This window comes from Centroberyx gerrardi, chromosome 1, assembly GCF_048128805.1.
Source record: "Centroberyx gerrardi isolate f3 chromosome 1, fCenGer3.hap1.cur.20231027, whole genome shotgun sequence".
NCBI lineage: Eukaryota > Metazoa > Chordata > Actinopteri > Beryciformes > Berycidae > Centroberyx > Centroberyx gerrardi.
In genome coordinates, this window is record NC_135997.1 from 27,547,471 (window position 1) to 27,553,550 (window position 6,080).

Below are 6,080 nucleotides of genomic sequence, written 5' to 3' on the forward strand. Positions count from 1 at the left end.
AGGCAACAATGTCTCAGCTAGACAGATACCTGTACATGTATGCATTTCACCTGAGGGGTCAGAGCACAGAGGTGAGGAGGAGCAGATACAGGTTCCGTGCCTTGCTCAAGGACACTTTGACAAGGCTAGACAAATTGGCTATTGCAAGGATCACACCTGTGACCCTACAATCTAGGGCAGTCACTCTATAAGGTAACTGCTAAGCCAAACTGCCATCATCCAAAGATAAATTATTGGAGATGCCGGGGATTGAACCCGGGGCCTCATACATGCGAAGCATGCGCTCTACCACTGAGCTACATCCCCTTCACATATGGGGGGAAGAGAGATTTCCCCTGTGCTCCATGTGTATGTCTGATTTTGTCAAAACAACTGAGGTTTTATTCATTACTGGAGTGGAGGGTGTTGTAGTAATTACTACTTGTCTGCATCAGGAGTGACTAATGAGGCTAACTCTGCCTCAAACAGACCTCCTACTGAGGGAACCTTAGCTACACTTTACAATCTGCTGTTAACTCAGCCCTCTGTGTGGTTGTTCACATAGCAATCAGTGGTTTCTTGCAGGTAGAGAGCTATATTTTATGCAGCACAACATTCAAATCGGCGGCTCGCTTTTTCCTTCTGTGTGCGGCCCTTCAAGTGTTATGAAATCAGTGGGTGAACAATGAAAATATTATCACACAAACAGGCTTTTAATCAGAATAATTAGATTTGACCTCCAGCCCACTATTATCCTCCTTGTGTTACAAACCCTCATAACTGGCTTTACATCATTCCTACCTCTATCACCAGTCGCTTATGTTGATTAGAATCTGAATCTTAAATTGGCAAGTACAATAAATGTAGCTGAATTTTGTCTTGATGCTATTGGTGGAGAGACAATTTAGTTTCACAGGTCATACTAACACACAGGACCACACACAATGCAAAGGGACAGTAGCCTACATATCGCTCTACATATATCCTTCCAAACATTCACATCTTGTTGAAAGCATCCTGACACTAATGTGGAGCGGTCAGGACAGCAGGAGTGTTTGATGTGTCTGCTTGCGTGATCATTAGAGCCGCACTTCACAACTTCTTCAGGCTGCAGGCCAGGAAGAGGCCGGTGAAAGTGTTTGAGACGATGAAGACCTCTAAGGCCACTCTGAGCTGATTAGCATTTTCTCTCATCTCTGACACTGTCATCATAAATACAAAGTTTAAAGCGTGTCCTGCGTCTCACCCCAGAACAAATTTCATATGATCTCAAACTGTCTTTGTCGTGTGCAGTTACACCTCATAGCTATAATTAGACAGTTTACTTCCTGGGCTGAAAATATCTGAAAATTCAGCTCAAGGTGAAATTATGGTTTAATTGAATGAAGGAAAAACAGCCTTTACCTTCACATTCACAGAGTTGCACACAGTCACACCTGAGCTATCCAGTACAACCATAGTTTAACATTGCTGGCCAGCAGTTGGGGGTTAAGTGCCCAGCATTTTATGTTTTTTGACATTTAGCTGATGCTCTAAGGCAGAGTAACTTACACTGAGTGAATGAATAAGTTTATGAATGAATGAGTCTTGCTCAAGGGCTCCTCCACCTGTTATTGAGGGAGAGCAGAGTCCAACGTAAAAAAGACAGATAGTGTTATTATCAACCATGCCTTGCCACTTCATTCCTGATTCCTTCATTCCCCAATTTCACCCAGTTTGAAAGCTCTCTTGCAGGTAAACCCACCTCAGCTCAGTTTACTCACCTCTTCTTTGGGAAACAAATAATATAAATCTTCATGACGGAGGAGGAAGAGACCACAAGCAGACAAGAAAGAAGAGATAATGGCGCCAAAGAACAAGAAAAGTGCTGATTGCCAAAAGGATAAAATAAAGACAGTCGACTGATTGCCCTCTCCCTGTCGTCTGTGTTCCTGTGTGTCTACCTTGTGAAACTGCTACACTATTGACCGAACTACAACTTTGATGTTACATGAAAAAAGGTGTTTTTAAAGAAATAAAATATAATTGAATTCTATTTGGAAAAGAATTGTTATTTTGTTTATATTGGTGTTCTTTTCCTCGTGGCGATCTCGGACCGGAGCGTTACCCACCTCTTCATTTACCACTACATGACTGGGAACATGCTCACTAGATGCTGTTACAGTAAGAACCCACTCAGCAGAACGCATTTCCTGCTTCCTGCAGGCAGCTTCTTGTGTTTTAATTAAACCTTCTCCGGGTCGTCTGAAGAGAGTAAATAATCTGTGCTTCGATAGCGCCCCTCGCTATAGTCCACTATCTGCCTAATTGACTGGAGCGAGCTTGTGGGAGAGGGCCCCTCTCATGGCTTGGTTTTTGGAGGAAACTGAGCACCAGGCCTCTCTCATCTCTTTCTTTCTCCTCCTCCCTTTGTCTCTCTTGTACCTGATGATGCAAATGTCTCAGATGATATTTGAAATCTTATATAGTTAAAATGCGTAACAAGTAAGGAAATCCAACAGTCGGCCCAGGCTTGTTTACAATGCAGGTGCCTTCCTGAGAAAAATTATATTCTTAAACACCAGCGTTCCAGCACTGCTCTTGTTCCTGCAGGCTATAGGGAATGCATTACACCTCTTTTACCTCTGTATTCTCTGGAATATACATCAACTTGCCCTTTCTACACTGTATGTATGTAATGTTGAATGCAAGGAAATATTTTTTGAGGCTTTATATAATGAGGCATGCTGACTAAGAGCAAATTATTTACAGCGCTGTCCCAGGGGAGCAGTTGCAGAAGGAGGAAGAGACACATACACACACATTCACACCCGGGAGCTGCCCTGCACAACCACAGTCATGCACAGTTGAGAATTAAAGGAGAAGTTTAGCGATTATGGATCGATATATAATTTATCTCTTACATACCTGTAATACTTCGACCAGCAGAGAATATTGGCTCCTGAGTCAGCCGTCGGTTCGCTGCCTCTTGCTGCTAACAATGAGTCCAAACAGGGTTTGTCAAAACATCTTCAAAAAAGCCATTTGTAGGCTCCACAGGGGAGTTGAGGGTAAATGGAAAACTTGGCATGTACATAAATTAAAATTAGCTCTGATTTCATGACACAGTTCCACCATTACGCACACTTTCACTAATCAGGAGATCACGGAACTATTTTTCTCTGCCTCAGCACAGACCGCTGTGGTGTGAAAATGCGTTAGTGGCGGAGTGATCTAGTTTTGCGGACGGTCAGGTCAGGTTGTAAACAGTAGAGTTTGGTAGAACACTATCTACTGAGTGGAAATGGTGCTGTGCTGCTGCTTTCCAGGCTGTGAATATAAATTTGTTGATTAGTCGCCATATTGTTTTCACAGACTGGCCTTTTTGGAGATATTTTGACAAACCCCAGTTAGACTCATTGTTAGCAGCAAGAAGCCTAGCAACAGAGCTCGTTTCAACTGAAAGTTGATTCTGGAGTCAATATTGTCTGTGGGTCCAAGTACTGCAGGTATGCAAGAGACAAACTACATATAGGTCCAAAATCGTCTAATTTATCCTTTAAGTGCTCAAGGAAGGTAGTCATTGAGGGAAGGGACAGGAAGTCTTCTTCACGTTCTAACCCAGTCCGAGGATTCAAACCAGCAACCTTCCAGTCACAAACCCCTCCTCACCCCCACATTATTGAAATCATCTCCCAGCACCAATCTGTTATTAACATTCACCACAAATAGGGTCTCTCCTCAGCCACCCTGCTTTCCAGCTGGCCTACACATGTAATCATTTTGTCTGTTTTTTTTTGCACTGAGAGTCCCAGTGTCTTTGAAGGCACCCCTCCCTCCACTGCAGATGTCCAAAGCCCCCAAGGAGGGAAGTTTTGAGTTCAAAGCTCGGCAGTTCAACTGTATCATCACAACTTACAGCTGGCACTAGAGATAAAATTTAGGATGCAGGGGAATTGGCACTCGCTCTACAGTTACTGTGGTGTCTTGTCGCTCGGTGTCCTGGAGCCTTACTTTGTAGTACCAGCAGAAACACTTCCCCGCTGCCAGACTGCCATTGTGGTGGAACAACAAAACTACGGCTGCGTAACGTGCCGACACACTGTTGTTGTGCTCCGTGTGTCAGGACGAGTCAAGTCGTTGATGGGTCTCTGCACCGATGCCACCAAGGGTGTACATTTGATGTTCTTGGTGAAAATAAAAGTTTACTTTTGATTTTGATTCTGAATGAGGATGACTGTGCTGATTACACTTTGGCCTTTGGAAAGCCACAAATGTAGCCTATATATAAATTGAATTAATAAGTATTGGGTAAAATGATGACATTTTCTAGTTCTAGCCATTTTCTCATTCAAATTAAGCACAAAGTAACTGAGAGCAATGGCCTCATTTAACTGAGCCCACACTGGTACAAAGGGTGGTGGAAAGGTTAGGAGCCTTATTAATAATAATCCAATGTTCATTTCTCAGCAAAATGTGAAGTCCTCAGAAGCAGGGCAAACTTTTAAAGGGCTCAGACATGGAGAATCTGAAAATACTTTAAATTGGCTTTTTTTGCCTACTTTGGTGCCAAATGAGGGGGGTTTACCACGTAAGACAGTATAATGAGTGGCAGAACATAGGTGATAAAAATATTAATAACTCAATGTGCAAACTACTTTATTGTATTGTTTATGTATCATTATACCTTTAGGCATTCAGCAACTCATATTGCACTGCAAGTTTGCCAACCTTCTTGACAGTCAGTTCTCTAAGTCAGGATGCTGTTTCACAACATGTTGTTTACAGTTATCTGCATCATGTGGACTATGCAGACACAATAATCAATTGTTTTTAACTCTGTACCGTGTCAAAAGAGAGTTGCATCTCCCCCTACTGTTTTTACTGTAAGAGTGCAGTATATGTGTGTGTATGTGTGTGTGTGTGTGTGAGTGAGAGACAGTAGAGAGAGAGAGAGAGAGAGAGAGAGAGAGAGTGTGTGTGTGTGTGTGTGTGTGTGTGTGTGTGGGAGCATGAGTAAGACATGTTAGTCATCCCTCAAAGGGTTTGGTCATCCAGTTTACATTGATGCTTCTACAGAGTTGAGTCTACCTGTGCTGTTTCCATGCTTTTTTCTGCTACTGAGTGGCTCACAATCAGCTTACCTATAGCAAATTCATAAAGTAATATATCCCCGCTGGATAATTTTGCTCAAAATCAACCTTTAGACCAAAAAAAAGAAGTTTATTAAAGGAATACACCAAGTTTTTGAGAGATTGGCTAGTCAGTTGACATGTAAAATGAGAACATATCCATTTGTTGGTAGATCATTTACTCTGGTGCTCAATGCTAAAAATTTAGCATAGACTATGTTGATAGTTGATACTAGGCCACTCAAAAGAAAATACATATGACATCTCTGAAGCTAAATGGTAAGTCATTTTAAATGATGTGTCTGGCAGTTTTGTGTAGGAGATGTGTGTAAAATTCACACAAAATATGATGCAAAAATAATACACTGCTATTGAACTACCCAGGACTACTTTTCGCTGTTTCCATAGAAAGTGAAGGTGGCGGGTGCTGGGTGGAAATCACTGGGCAGCGGATGCATATGTGGTTGCTCACCTGAAATACTGTAGTTACAAAAATAAACCTGGTCATATCAACTATACTGAGTTAATGATATTTCCTTTTTAAAATATATGAATCTATAGGCCATATAATGCCGCTTTGGCCGCTTTGGATAATGCTAATCTCCTACTATCAGTCAACATGATGAAAGTGTTAGCATAAAACACTGGAGCGAACACCGTCACAGGGACAAATAGAAGATTTTGATGTTTGTGTTCTAATTACTTAACGGATAAGTTGACCAATGAATCTCCCATAAATGTTACATCTTCCTAAGCAGAGCACAGGTTATTTGTGTGGGGACGGTATGCCCTAACCCTAAAGTCAGCACATCTCTCCAAAGATTTTTGCTTTGCTTTGAAAGTTCTCAAATCTCACTTTTTTTTCAAGATGTTATTAAGGCAGGTTTTAAATATGGATGCCATGTTTTTGTATTTATCGGCACTCAAGAACTCCTGTGTGGCGCTGCACTTAACCGTCAGAGTCCCACAGGTTGGAGGGAAAAGTATAGC

At 41.9% G+C, this 6,080-nt stretch overlaps 1 non-coding gene across 1 annotated transcript; it reads right to left on the reverse strand.

Annotated features, from left to right (window-relative positions):
• Positions 1-234: 234 nt before the first annotated feature.
• On the reverse strand, positions 235-306 carry trnaa-cgc (transfer RNA alanine (anticodon CGC)). Its single transcript has one exon. It is a non-coding gene; the product is annotated as a tRNA-Ala (tRNA).
• Between the last annotated feature and the right edge of the window lie 5,774 nt (positions 307-6,080).